This window comes from Micromys minutus (genome assembly GCF_963924665.1).
Source record: "Micromys minutus genome assembly, chromosome: 15".
In the NCBI taxonomy this organism is placed as follows: domain Eukaryota; kingdom Metazoa; phylum Chordata; class Mammalia; order Rodentia; family Muridae; genus Micromys; species Micromys minutus.
In genome coordinates this window covers 54,184,318-54,200,456 of record NC_137984.1, presented here as the reverse complement: position 1 = coordinate 54,200,456, position 16,139 = coordinate 54,184,318, and positions in this window count along the sequence as shown.

Genomic DNA, 16,139 nt, shown 5'->3' with positions numbered 1-16,139 from the left:
ATGTGTGGATAGACACACAAGAGGTAAGAACACACAGGGTGCTTTACAAATAAGCTTCCTTCTTTCTTTTTAAATTTGAGATTTCAATTGCTGAATGGAAAACCTAGATCTGCTTTTGCCTGAGCTGTAGTTTGAAGTCATAATTCAATACAGACTATTTACCCTAAATGCTTCTTTCCAACCAAAGCCATACATTTTCCCCATAGGCATGTCCTTACCTTAGTAATGAATGGACATGATGAATCTGAGAACATAAAAATCATTTACCAAAATGACCTCCTGTAGAGATACTCAAGTCATAACAGGGAAATGAATCTCGGATATTAGAAACCAGGGATATCTAAAATATTTTCAACAAGCTCTTTCCCATTTTCCTCAGCTGGATTACTTCTTTAAAGTGCAATGAAGAGCTAAAACAAAGCAGAGAGCTGCCTTCACAAATCAAAAATAAATTAGATATATTGGATAGGAGACTAGCAAAAAAAAAAAAAAAAACAGACACACTTTTATTTAAGGTAATACCTTAAATAAAGGTCACCATACAAAACCCTAAAATAATAAGACACTCAAAATCATTGATTTCCCAAAAGTAAGGGATCAGTACATGCTTATAAGTGCTCTCTTTATGATATCTTATTTTGAACTTCTATGGAAATTAGCAAACTGTAAGCCTTATTCAAATTGCTAACCTCTAGAATTACTTGATGAGATACATTAAGAGTATTAAATGGGATGCTGAAACTTGGCTCAGAGGTTAAGCACAATAGATGATCTTGAGTATGACCTGATTCAGTTCCTAGTCAACTCACAGCCATCTGTGACTACAGTTCCAGAAGAGATGACACCTTCTTGTGGCCTCCACAGGCACTGTCTGGTTGTGGTGCACACACATACACACAAACAAAATACCTACACATATAAAGTAGAATTAATATTTTTATAAAAGACTAATGAGTGGGTTTGCTAAAAACAAAAACATAAACAAGGAAACAAACAAACAAAAAACCAGTATCAAGATGACTCCTATGAGTTGGAGAGCACATTGTGGGACAAGATGGAGCAATATAATTCCTGATGAGGATTGTGTTACCTTTTCTGTGAATGGTAACAAAGATATGATTACTACTTATGAAAGACTTGACATCTCCTATATTATTTTATTGAAGATTCTAGGGAAGTAACATCCATCCACAGACTATTCAGTGTCAACTCTACATTGGCAAGGTATTTATCTCATTTATAGCTGAACAACCCTTGGGATGTGGGTTTTATTTCACAGCTCTATTATAGTTAATGAATAAAGGTTGAAGAAAGGCCAAATAAGCTACTCATTTTTTTACTCAGATTTGAAGTGTGAGTTCTTCACCTTGAGCTACATTGTCTCAAAGTTCCTACTCTTCAAACACCTTGTGATTTAATTATTATCCCTTAAAATGAAATGTCATACCGGATACCAAGGGAAAAATAATATTATAAATCCCCCATTCACCTTTGATTCATTATCTCTTGGGTCCAATCCTAATAAGGACATTGAGGGTACCAGGAAGAGGCCTTCCCAGATGTCTCATGTTGCTCTGGATGGTACACAGGCTCAGAGGCAGTATGACTTGATCTTCCCTCTGTCCCCTTGCAAATGACCACACAAGAAAAGAAACACCTAGAATCTAGACACCTTATCCAAGGTTCAAACAAGCCCAGGTTTTAAGTGTGGTATTTGAGAAAATATATAGAAACTATTATGCTTAAGCATAAGTACACCTTATGTGGTTTGCTGAATTCTTTACAAATTATACTTCTTCTAGAGATCTATAAAATCTCAAATACGATTGTTGGAGTGAGAAATGTGCCCCAAATGCTCATATATTTTTATTTAACTTGGTATTGTTTGGAGAGATTTTAGAATATTTCAAGGTGAAATCTTCCTAGATAAAGTATGTTAGTAGGGTGTTGCTGTTCTCTTTCCTAATTTCTGTGTGTGTTACATGAAAATGTAACCAGTCAGATTCCTTCTCTGCCATCTTCTGACATGCCCTCCCCACATTATAGGCTTTCTCTCTAGGACTCTAAGTAAAAATCAAACCCTTTCTTTTCTTTTTTTTTTATTTAAACAACTTTATTAAAACAACAGAGATAAATGTACAGATTTTTTAAAAGCATTTTTGCATAACACTATATGAATATATTTTCTCAGTACTTGATTTTTTAAAAGTTTGATAGTGTGCATTGAAATCTTACTAGTCGCAATGAGCATAAAGTACATGTAAAACAAAATATAACATGGAAATAGACAATATTTTCTTGGTGTGTAAAGATTAAACATAATGATTTTTAAATAACAAGAATTGACACAAGGCTACATTCTTAGCTCTTGAATTATTAATGAATTAAGGTCTAGGTGTACCACAAAACCCTTTTCTATAAACTGCTTTTGGTCACAGTATTTTATCACAGCAGCAGAAAATGCTCACCCTTAAATGGGATACTATATCTCACCCTTCTTCCCTAGTTCCTGGATCACTCTGGAAAAGAGGAGAGAAAAACCATACGAGTCAGAAACAGTAGGACAGTAGGCAACTCCAATAAAGCCGGTTCTTAGATACAACATGGTAGCTGCATTATGGACTCACAGCTCTATGACAGCATGTATAAGACCAAATCAAGCTCAAACCGGGCATCATCCCAGCATGGACAGGAAGTCCCACACTTAGCTAAGGAGCTATTGAAAATTGATAACTGGGAAGAGAAAAAGTCAGTTTTATTTTTAAGTGCATGGCCCTTGGGAGGCCCACTATGAACTCTTGGGCAGCCACACACCCAAGAGTATACAGGCAGTAAATTTGAGATGATCTTTTGTTTGTTTATTTTTATCTTTATTCTACAGACGACACAAAACTGAATGGGTAAGGAAGGGAAGAGTTGGGGGAGCAGTGGATATGATAGTATAACATTCTCAAATAATAGAAATAATTTTCAACAATAAAATAAACATCTTATTCAAACATCTACATTTTACCAAATGAACATTTGTATAAAATATTAAATAAAATACTTAAGCAATAAGATACTATATGTAAAATTCAGGAAGATATGGATTTCATAAGAATCTTTTGCTTTCAATATCAAAGTCCAGTTCAAGTAAAGATTGTATTGCTAATCCATAAAATTGTACACTTAGCTAAGAAGAGATGATGAGTGATTCTTTTAATTTCCAATTTTCTCTCTGATTTACAAAAATTCCAGAGAGGGTGATCAGAAAATATCGACCAGTTTTCCAAGGTTCTATAAAATACACTGTTCATAAAAAAATGAATATAAGTCATAATTATATGAGCCACTAAATAAAATAATAGGGTAAAAATACTAAATATTTTTAAAATCAGAATAATGATATTTCTCTTGCATGTGATAATATTTTGCTTGCTAGTATAGTATAATAGTTTGATACCTAGCCATTTACAATAGAGAATAGAACTAGAATTTAGACCTTTCCTCGGGCAGAAAAGAATATATGTCCTCCTCTTAGAAACAATGCCATGGAAATATTTTAAAAAACAAACATTCGGAATAAAAAAAAAAAAAAAAAAAAAAAAAAAAAAACCTTTCATGAAAGAACACTGGGATAAAAGGAGCAGCAGTGCAGACTGAGGAAGTCTGTGTTTCCTTGAGATTTCAGCAAGTGATAAAATCTGTCTCTTTAGAGAAATGAGAGCTGATCAAACCCTAGGAGGGCAGTGCAGTTCCTCTGTGTGGCTGAGGTGGCCTTTGTTCCCTAGATTCTTCTTAGGGGAAGTCACACTGGGGGTCTTGACAAAACAACAATTTATTCTTTGGAAATCGCTCAAGAGCTTGGTAAGGCCCTGCTATCTCTGAAAGCCTTAGGGAAGGATTCTTTCTTGCTTTCTTAGTTCCCGAAAACCTCAAGTCTTTAGCATTGTTTGGTGTGTAAAGGCTAAACCCTAATCTCTGTCTTCATATGACCTTCTTTCTCCAGATTTCTTCTGTCTTGTTATCCCTATCAATTCTCTTTCCTTCCCTCCCCCTCCTTTTCCCTCTCTGTCTCCTCTCTCCTTTTCCCGCTCCTCTCCCTCTTCCCTTCCTGTTTCCCTCCTCCCTCCTCCCTCCCTCCCTCCATCCTCCTCTCTCTGACTTGGATAAGGCTTGAGGAACAGATAATTTAACTTTTACTCTACATAGTAAAAGCAATATTTTACTCAAGCCATCAAGAAAGATGGTGAGAATTTAAAGATCATAGTTAAAGTAATAAACACGTTTATTTTAAAATTTATTTTCAATATTATTTGAGCATGTGTTCTCTCTCTCTCTCTCTCTCTCTCTCTCTCTCTCTCTCTCACACACACACACACACACACACACACACACACACACACACACACACACAGACAGACAGACACATGCACATGTACACATGTTAGGTGTCAATTCTTTCCTTCACCATGGGGTTCAAGAATTGAGCTCAGGGACTTAACCCTCTATGTCACCTCTGTGGTATGTTTATTTCTTGAATCCTAACTTTAGTAATCTGTGAAGTATGGGAATAAATGTTTTTCTCTTCAGAACTCAACACTTTGCAATTTCATGGCCATATGTATGTGATTTTTATTCCCACATCAATAAATTCCCCTATACAAATTCAGTGTACTATAAATCAGTCCAATCCGACACCAGTTAGTGTAGACCCTGAATTAATGTCTGAGTAACACAAGCTTCTGGTGCCAATCACATTTCCCATATCATTCTGGTTTACCTCCTCTGTGAACAGTCAACCATAAATCACAGTTTCTCCACAATCACCTTTCAGAATTTCTGAAGCATTGGTTTTTATATGTTTGGAACATGGTCATAGATTTGGTACTGTTACAAAGGTGCTTTTGCAATGTTTATTGCTCAGTAATCACAAGAGTTTTAGAAACCAAGAGATCAATTATAGATTTCTTTTTATATTATAATATCATATGATTTTTTTAAAGAAGCATGACATTCACAGCAGATATTTGGGTGGAAATCCCTGCGTCTAATTCTAAATATGATGCAACATAGTGGTTCTGTTTCTTTGGTCTGAATTTTTCCCCTTTTGCCATCACCCCACATATCAATACTTACATTCATGTGAATTTGCATTTGATGTTTCATGTTTAAGTCTACAACAAGCTCTACAGGGATTATAGGTGGTATGTTTTCTATTGAATGAACATGAAAAGTTTTACTCTTTATGGCCCACATTCACTGAAAACAAAGCTACACTTGGGAGTGATTTGTCTGGTTTTCTGTTTAAAGTGGCTGATAACCCTGGTGTAAAACTGTCTTTCTTTCAGGTGCTCAGCAAGTTCTTATAACAACAGGACTTATTTTTCAGAAGCTTTACACTGAGCATGGAAGGACAGAAAACACGAAGATGGACAGGTAATGCAAATGACACTTGGATCTACGTAAAATGATTTACAATAGAAATTGAGTGAACTTTACACTAATGCTCATTTTAAAATAGAACCGCAAGCATTTTAGTACAAACTAGTTTTTACTTTAAATTTATCTTATGTGTATAATTGTTTTCCTGCATGTACGTTTTGCACCATATACATCCCCAGAGCCAATAGGGACCACAAGAGAATGTCAAGTGCCCTGGGACTGGAATTATGGATGGACTGGAATAAATTACCATGCTGTTGCTAGAAACTGAACCTGGGTCCTCTGCAAGAACAGCTACTACATTTAACCACTGTGCTAGTTCTCTTGGCTTTATAGTTACGTTTTCAGAAATTTTGTATTCTGACCTCCTTGAATGCAGTGCATTGGGCTGATGGCAGCAATTGGTAGTGAATCCTCATCAATATTCTGTATGGCTCAGTTATTTATTATTAATATTCTTGAGAAACAAAATTCTCACTTGATTCTTCTGTCTTAGATTTTTATTGTCACAATACTTGCTGGGGGCAGGGACAAAAAAAATAATCAAATAATAGAAAATGGTAGTGGTTATAAAATTATACTCTTAAATTACTAACAAAATTATTTTATCAAGACTATTTTAATAGATTCCTATATTTTTTATTTTTTATCATTTTTATTGGATATGCTCTGTATTTATATTTCAAATTTTATTCCCTTTCCACCTCAGTACCATCTCCCCCTTCCCTTACTTCCATTATGGTCCTTGCTTCCAAGGTTCCCTTGTTCCCTCTCCCAACCACTCACTCCCACCTCAGTGTAGTTTCCCTACACTGGGAAAACACGCCTTTAATGAACCAAAGGCTTTCTTCCCATTGATGCCAGACAATGCTATTCTCTGCTACATATGCAACTGGAGCCATGGGTCTCTCCATGTGTAGTCATTGGTTGGTGTTTTAGTCCCTGGAAGCTCAGGAGTGGGGATTTGGTTGGTTGATACTATTTTTTTGTTTTTTGTTTTTGTTTTTGTTTTTTTTTCCCATGAGTTTGCAAACCACTTCAGCTTTTTCAGTCCTTTCTCTAGCTCCTCCATTGGGGATCCCATGGCTAGTCTGATGGTTAGCTGCAAGCATCCTCATCTGTATCAGTATGACTCTGACAGAGCCTCTGAGGAGGCATTCATATTAGGCTCCTGCCAGTAAGCACTTCTTGGTTTCAGCAATAGTGACTGGATTTAGTGGCTGTATATAGGATGGATCCCCAGGTGAGGCAGTCTCTGTATCATCTTTTCTACAGTCCATGCTCCTCTATTTGTCCTTGTCCTTCCTCCTGTTGGAATTTTGTTTTCCCTTTTAAGGAGGACTGAGACATCCACCTTCTGGCTTTCCTTCTTTTTGAGCTTTACAAGGTCTGTGGATTATTTCTTCGGTATTCCGAATTTTGTGGACTAATATCCATTTATCAGTGTGTAGATACCATGTGTGTTCTTTTGTGATTGGGTTACCTCACTCAAGATGATAGGTTCTAGTCCCATCCATTTGCATAAGAATTTTATAAATTCATTGATTTCAAGAGCTGTGTAGTATTTCGTTATGAAAATATGCCACATTTTCTGTATCCATTCTTCTGTTGAAGGATATCTGGGTTCTTTCCAGCTTCTGGCTATTATAAATAAGGCTGCTATGAACATGGTGGAACATGTGTCCTTGTTATATGTTGGAGCATCTTTTGGGAATATGCCCAGGAGTGGTATAACTGGGTCCTCAGGTAGTACTATGTCCAATTTTCTGAGGAGCTGCAAAACTGATTCCAGAGTGGTTGTACCAGCTTGAAATTTTACAAATTTTCTACATCCTTGCCAGCATCTCTTTTCACCTAAGTCTGATCTTAGCCATTTTGACTGGTGTGAGGTAGAATCTCAGGGTTGTTTTGATTTGCATTTTCCTGATGACTAAGGATGTTAAACATTTCTTTAGGTGCCTCTCAGCTATTCCACAGTTGTTTTGTTTTTTGGTTTTTTTGTTGTTTTGTTTTTTGTTTTTTTTGTTTGTTTGTTTAACTCTATTCTTCATTTTTAATAAGATTATTTGACTCTCTGGAATCTAACTTCTTGAGTTCTTTGTATGTAGTGGATATTAGCCTTCTATCGGATGTAGGATTGGTAAAGATCTTTTCCCATTCTGTTGGTTGTCAATTTATCCTATTGACAGTGTCCCTTGCCTTACAAAAGCTTTGCAATTTCATGAGGTCCCACTTGTCAATTCATGATCTTAGAGTGTAAGCCATGGTTGTTCTGATTTCTATATTTTCTATTTCTGAAATTCTCCCCATTTTCCGCAGACTTATTCTTACATGCCTGAATTACAAATTTCCATGTTTTCTTCTAATGTCTCTTAGACCTAATACCTGTGTCTGGTGGTCTGTCATCTTACAGACAGATTGACGCACTACAACATGAAGATCTGCCAATGCTCATGGACACTCCATCTTTTCCATAAGCAGCCTACTTGCTGTCTGGGAAGTAAAGGTGTTAGACGGCATGCATCTTGCTAAACACAAAAAGGACCATCACTGGTCATGTTTTCCATTTGGTCAAGTGTTACAGTTTACAATTTTGTTTATTATTTATACATCTTAATACTTCAAAAGATACTACAGATGACAAAAAAGAGAGTGAGGATTTATCAAGCCCATTTAAGTTGATCTGAGCACAATTCTAAGTAGTAATTCTGTATTCAAAGAAAAATAAATCTTGTAATGGTTACTAAATCAGTTCCCAGAACAACACATAAACTTTAATTTTAGAGTTATTTGTATTGGGAGTTTATATCATATTTTTAATAACTATACCAAGGATAATTTACATTTTAATAGATAATAAGTAAGAAAGCTACTGGTATGCTCTACCCTTCCTATCACTCTTAAAAACATGACATTATAACTTGATGCCAGTGGTCTTCTGGGGACAACTTATTTCCTTGTAAGCAAAGGAACTAAAGAGAAGTGAGGAACCACTTGAAAATCACAACCAGAAAGGCTGTGCTGTTTAAAGTTACAAAGTCATACTTCAAAAATCTCTGTCAAAATAAAGAACTTCCGTCTTTGGAGCATAGGTCGAGCATCCTAGTGTTAACTGATTTGTAATTTTGAGTCATCCTAAATCAGATATGTTTGACATTATGTATAAGAGAATGGAGATTCGTAGAGAGAAACAGGCAGAACATAGAACTCTTCTGATGGTTCTCAGAGAGATTGAAATAATGGTTATTTGACGTTAGGATATAAAGCATTACAACCCTATAAAACAAAGAAACAAACATAATAGGCTTCCCTCCATAAAGTTTCAACATTCTATAATCTTAGTCATAAGATATCATCTCTTACAAACTAAGCATATTGTTTGTATGTGTGTGGGCTTTAAATACCATACAACTAATGAGTGTTCTGTGCTGCTTCAGAAATCTATCCTGAGACCAATATATTTACCATAAAGACATTGAGGCATGTGGACCAAATGAACTCCGTAGAATAAACCCCCCCCCCCCAAAAAAATGCATGTGACTAGTGTTATAAACAAAGTCTGCATTTGAGGCCTAGATTACTGATTTTCTTCATTTCCTTCCTTCCATTCAGCCATCTTATTTATACTCTATCAAGAAAATAGGTCTCTTGAAATAAGGACTTGCTTATGTCCAAAATAAAGAAGAATTAACTGCCTCTGTCACATGGAGACAATACATTTGTCAGAAGTTCTTCTCTCTGCTCTTTGTTTATGCATAACACATCTCAATAAGTTCTGGGTAGAAGAAATTTTTTTTTTTTTCTTAAAGATTTGGTTGTCTCCTCTGAACTCCCTTCCCCACGCCTTCAATGGCTTTGAAGTGGAAGAGAAGATTCTCATTGCCCTTTGACTACATAATGGGACACTGTTGGCTTTAGTGAACAATTGTGATGGTTGCACACAATTAGGCTCTTTGTAGAGTGTCCAGATCTCTTACACAAACAGTCATCAAATTCATAACTTTAAAGTTCATGACTGGGTAATAGTGTTTTCAAAAACCAGAGAAAAGACAGAGATCCCTAACCTCATAAAATCAACTTCTCTAACATAAGTCACTTGACCGATGAAACAATATTTTATTCTTTGTCTAAGCATCAGGATAAGTGATGGAAATTTCAGTATGTCTTCCATCTTTTCAGACAAATGTCCAAAGAGGACTTTCCCTGGCAGAATAGAAAAGCACATTCAGAAATGTCCAAAATTCATATCTTGCTGAGCCAGGAAAAGAAAAGTCAGACTCATCAGAACTTTTGCCTACATCACCTTTTCTTCCTTTAGTTGTGCCAGCATCAAAAATTATTTGTAAATAAATGCAACATAAAAATGAAGAGCACAACTACTTCCTAGTGTTATCTTTGCACACACAACACATAGAAAGAAAGATACTTCCTCCTATTTGACTTTTCGAGAATTCTACTGTAACACATCACAGAATATTGAGCTCAGCTATAAATAAATATCTCTCTAGGCCTAAAGCAAAATCACATGGAGTTAGCCTTTAAAGGGCAACCTGCCTAGCACTTTGCTCTAGAAACCTAATGTTAGTCATCTCCCAGTTTAGACTAAAATGAAAGTCATGCATTGTCAAGGTCATGACATCTAGTAAAACAGGAAATAGCTGAAGTACAGGAAGGAAATAACTACTGTCTAGGAGCACCATGGAAGGAATGATATTAAAGCAATAGGTATAAGACATAATAGAATATAAAAATTTAAATCACAGCCTTGATTACCTAATTGTCTAAATGAACTTCTTACAGGGTTGTCATAATACTGAAAGGCTCCGAGTCAAGTGGAGAAGATTCATCCAAGAGCTGCTTGACTAGCTTTCACTTTTTTAAAATAATGCTCATGACCACTGTATATGAGCTTTACTAGAGACTTTCTGTGCCTGTATTGAGGTTAATGGACCCTATTGATAGCAGGTGCCCTTCTAAGTAGCCCCTAAATCAAGGAGACTACAATTCTAGATATTCACTGGCTTTTACTTTCCCTACTTGAATGCTTTGCATAGTGTAGGAAATACCAGTTTACAAACTGGTTTCAGTTGTAATTAGGCAATTTAATGGAGTGGTAATTAACATATCAATGACCTAGAGTTAAAAGGAAAGACAATTGTTAGTTTCTGTGAAAATTAAGTAGAATGATCCAGAAGAAAAGTCACTTAAATTTAGAAAAGCAAAACAACTGTAATCAAATTAGTCATAGGCCAGCCAACTGTAAGAAAAGGAGTAGGGATAATTGGGAAGGAGATAAAGAGCTGGGGATAAAGTTCTCTAGTCAAGCTCCTGACCTGTCATTCTCTTTAAAACAAGACCAGGATCTCCTTGGCAATCTTGTTCAGTTCTAGCTTTATAAGAAAGGCAGATACTCCAACCAGTAAACCCAGTCCCAACTAAAAGCATGAACTCTGGGTAAAAATATCTGGAAGTAAGTGGACCTTTGCATTTTCCCAGGGAAGATTCTAAGGAGCAGGAAAGCAATTAACAATGTACCCTGCTCTTCCAAAGGATCCCCAGTTTCTAAGAAGATTCATCCTTGGCTGTAGTTTCAGCTCCAAGAAATTTGGTTCCCCCTTCTCTGACTCTGAGTACTTGCTCATATGTGGAATACACACACAAATAAATCTTTTAATGAAGGATGTGTTTTAAGCTATTAAGCGTATTATATAGAGAATGCTTTACTCTAATAGTGGACAATCCTATCCCTACCACTCTACAACAAGGATGGACTATAGGTACACACTTTCTAATTAATGACTCAACTACTGAACTCAGTATTTGACCTCAAGATTTTCACTGAATTCAGAGTTTCATATTACAGAAGTAAAAAACAAGAATTGGGAAGAATACATGTTTCTCAAAAGTTATTTAATGATTGGATTGACATCCCCGGCCCCGAACCTGATTTCTATACAAAAGATGATATTTGTGTTATGTGACAGTGTGTGCAAACATATATGAATGCCAGAGGTCAATGTAAGGCTTCTTCCTCAGTTAATCTCCATCCTATTTTTTGAGAGTCTCTAACTGAACATGGAGTTCATTGGTTGGCCAGGCTAGCAGGCCAGCGAATCACAAGAGTTCTAATGTCTCCATCAGAACTGAAATTAAAGGCACACTGCCACATCTGTTTCTTCTTTGTTCCTTTGGTTGGTTGGTAGGTAGGTAGGTAGGTAGGTAGGTAGGTAGGTATATAGGTTGGCTGGTAGGTAGGTAGGTATGTAGATTAGTTGGTTGGTTGGTTGGTTGGTTGATTTGTTGGTTAGTTTTGTTTGTTGTTGGTGCTGTTGTTGTTGTTGTTGTTTCTGTGGATACTGGAAATCTAAGCTCAGGTCTTTATGTTTGTGCAGAAAGCCTTGCACCAACTCAGCCATCTGAACAGGCTCTGATTTACTTCCTACATGTGTGTTAAGAATGACATTCTCTTGATATCTCTGTTTTAAAGACAATAATAGTGAAACACAGAGAAGTTAGAAAGCATGCCCCACATTGTAATAGACAAAAGTGACTTAGGGATTTACAGGCAGTTCTGATTATAGATATCCTGTACAGTTCCACTTGCTCCTAGACTGCCTATAATTCAGCTACAATTACAACCAGCACACAGAAAACTATTAAACATTTCCTGAGGCATTTTCAGTAAGGGCACATTTGCCTCCAGTTTCCTCAGTTATGGTAGGTGCTGAGAAAGTGAGAGTCTTTAATGAGAGTGCTCAGCGTGAGCCAGTCTCTGTGCTAGTGTTAGCTAGAGCTGGTACAGTGACTCTGCTCATATGACAAACCAATATTCCTGGCATAACTTTGGATCTCTGCTTCTTGCTACATATCCTACATATCTGGACTAAGGGGGTAAAATGGGAAGCAGTGGCCAGCTATTCTTTATCAGTTAGTTAGGCAAAAGTTCACTTTTAGTTGTTATTTCAAGTTCAACTTTATCAGTGGTATAGATCATAAGAATTAAATAAAAATTTTCTACAAAGAACACTTATATCTCAAAATCTGACTAGAAGATTATTGAAACAATAGAATCCAAATAAATGGGAATCCCACCCTTCTCCCCAGCAATCCTATGTTAGAAACAAGAAAAGGTGCCAATAGATGAGAAACTTGTCTCCTAGAAAGAGATTTCACACAGTTCTAACAACTTGGCAGACCACTTTATAGGATGAGACCAAAGCCCAGACCAGGATGGGTCAGTAGTGGACAAGACCATACCTTAACTAGGTCTGCTTAGATGTGCATATTCTTGGCCCTCTATTTATACTTTGATCTCATTTCAGAATACCCAAGGTAGACTGGCACTATGGGGATCTCTAACTTGCCGCTTCATGCCACCTCTAGGAATTCAGGCATGGTTCACTCTACTACCCTGGTTCTTCTGTCACGGGTGGATAAGACTGCCACTGGTGGGGTGCCAGAGTATTGTTTTCTCTCACTTCTCCTTGGCATATTGTTGGCAATCCTAAGACACACACATCCCAACTCTGTGGCAGGCTTTATGGGCTCCACCACTACACCCTTTAAACTCAATTACAAAGTCACATCAAAGAACACACCAAACTACTCTGTTCTAATAGGTATAATATAATTTGCAAACCTATATAAGTCAAATGATCTGTACAATTCCATCCCTTATAAAACATTCTTAACAACCTTATTTATGAAGAGATGCACCAAGAGAAACATATACATCGGCCTCCTTCTTTGTTCCTCTCTGAATTCCTTTCCCCTTATGTCTGCCTCCTGCCTCCTCTTCTGCTTCTAGAACTTTCCCTACCCATTCCTCTCCTGTCCAATGATGTACCTTAACACAAACTTACAATTATGCTTGACAGGTATCCTCCTATTGACCCTTCTAGTAGGCAAGATTGGATGAAGCATTATACTGAAGTAGGCTCAGCACCACCCTTGTTACTCATCCCTGTATCATCCCACAAAACAATCCTTTAAATACCTATGGTCATATGACCTACCTCTTAGCAACCAGATGACCAATATGGCTCACCCTCTGTCAGATCACCGCCTAGACTCTTCTCAGTGGGACTCACTACTAGCCTGTGGTGGTCAGAATTGCCATTGCTATGGCAAAGTGCCTAACAGACAATGTCAAAGGTTCAGTTTCACAGATTTTAGTGTTTAATCTGTGACTCTGCCATCTTCTAGGACTTTGGTGAAGCTGAAATCATGAAGCCAAGAAGGTATAGCAGAAGCTGCTCACCTCATGGTGGATGGGAAACAAAGAGTGATGAAAAAGGTCCAAATGATATATACTAATCAAGAGCACACCCCAAAGGACTGACTTACTCTTGCTAAACTTCCTCCTAAGGGTTCTAGGACCTTCTAAAATACTACCTATGACATAATACTGTGAAGAATACATTTCATACCCAAGTTATAATACAGGCTTTTTATAAATAACCAAATGACCCTTGCATGTTTCAGTGAATCATTCCTGAAAAATAGCCTATATGTTACAAATGCCACCTTTATTTCCATGGGGGATTAATAGCTACAAAGGAGACCTTTTTAGGCTTTGAGATCAAGATACTGTGTGTGATACAAGTGATCTGTATTTGATAAAGCTTTATTTTATCTCTTCCATAAACTATATTTAATAGTACTCCCAGAAACTGTTTTCCAGTGTATTTTACATTTACTTTTTTATTTGAAATGTCTTATCTTCTTAATATATGTAGGAAATATTTTCTTCTAAGTTTCCATCTTACCTAGTTTGAAATAATGGTAAGAGTGGATAAATAAATATGCACCAGTAATTAGTATACACTGGACAACATGCAATGATTTATGTATAATTTCTTTAATCCTCACAACAACTCCCAGGAAGGCAGATCATCCTTCACTAAAGAAGGAACTGAGTTTCAGAGATCTGCCATAGTCACACAGAAAGTCAGCCTCAGGATGCAAGAGAAACGAGGGGCAATTCATGCTTAGCAGCCAACCAAAATGCAAAGGAACTTCTCACTATAACACGACTCTTACTGTACCCTTCTTTTCTCATCTCTTTTGGAGGCAGGTAGTCTCATTCAGAAGCTACAGAGGTTGGATCCTATCCATACAAACCTGCCAAAACTGTCATGTCTGAACTTCTTTTAACCAATCTTTCAATTTCAAATGGAGCAAGAAAAACAGAATAAAACTGAGCAACTATTCAGTTTCTCTAATGAATAACATTGATTGTCATGTGTTAAAATGGGGTATCAGATGATGCATTTCTATGGGTAAGGATATTAATAAAGAAATAAAATGGAATTTTATAATGAATAAGCTACCTTGACCCTAATATTTCATTACTGTACAATATTACCACACAGTTATTGAACAGTGTAAATTTGTCAGAAGTAATGGACTATCTGTGAAAATATTGAAAGCTAAAATCCTAGTTAGCTATTTTTAGACTGAAAAGCCTAAGGATCTCTGTTTCTGTAGTGGAGGTATAGACAAATAATGTTACTGATAATAGAAATATAACTGAAAACTTAATTGAACTGGGCATAGTGATACAACTCTGTAACCCAGTGTTTCAAAAATCAAGGCAGAAAAATGAGCCAGCCAAGAAAGTTCTGGGCCAGCCAAAGTTGCAAAGTCAGATTGAGAGAGAACATAATGCCTGAAATATATGGAAACATTTCCTCTGTGATGCTTGCATATCCCAGGAAAAAGGGAGAACTCTATCCCACTTCCAAGCATATTTACTTCTACTACATTATATCATTATAAAGGGAACTTTGAAAAGATCCTGAAAGCTAAGAGAGATTTTCACTTGAGATGTGTCCAAGCTCTTATTTTTAAAAACAAATTTCTCTTGTTTTAAACTGTCATGTTTGGGTCTATTTCTACAAGTGAGCTACTCTGACTACTGAATACTGTACATAGAGTGTGATTTTAAAGGGCAGCTGAATGGGCTGCATTGGTCCAGGCATCTTTCAATTGTCCAGCATTGTCACATACCACAGCACTGACTGTTAAATAAAGAAATGTCACATCTTGCTCTCTCAGCCTCAGCCAAACCTGAGAAAGAGCTTGCACTGGCCAAGGAGGAACAAATTACTCTACCCCTGGGTGAATCACTAGAGGCACAGAACCATAAAGCCATTTTGGGGTCTTTCTTAATTTTCTGACTGTAGTTGGATAGCTCTAAATTGGCTTCTCAAGGCCTCAATTAAATTATGAAAGCCAGTGATTTTATATAATTCATCTGCTCACTCACCTGTGTGGTTTCTCCTGAATCCCAATACAACAGAGCTACAGGTGCGAGAGATGAATGCTTTCTTCATACATGGGCTGCCCTAATTAATGGTGGGGATTTTTTGGGGGGGCAGTGTTTTTTTCTCACTGATGAGTATGCAAAAAACAGGTGTATGATAAATACCTATGGTGCATAGGAGAATATTTGCATAGTGAAACAAACTAGGAATTAGAAAAGAAAATAGAAACAGAATGAAACATAGTCCCAGATTTTAGAAATTTACCAAATATCAGAACACTAACTACTGTTATCATGGTAACTGATTTCATTAAATACAGTGAGGAATCAGCTCATCTGGATCATACTTATGTTAATAAGACTTCCCAAAGCTTTTAAGTGTATTTTTGAACTACATTATGAAGTTCAGGTTTTCTGTAATAATATAATATGCACCAGAGACCCT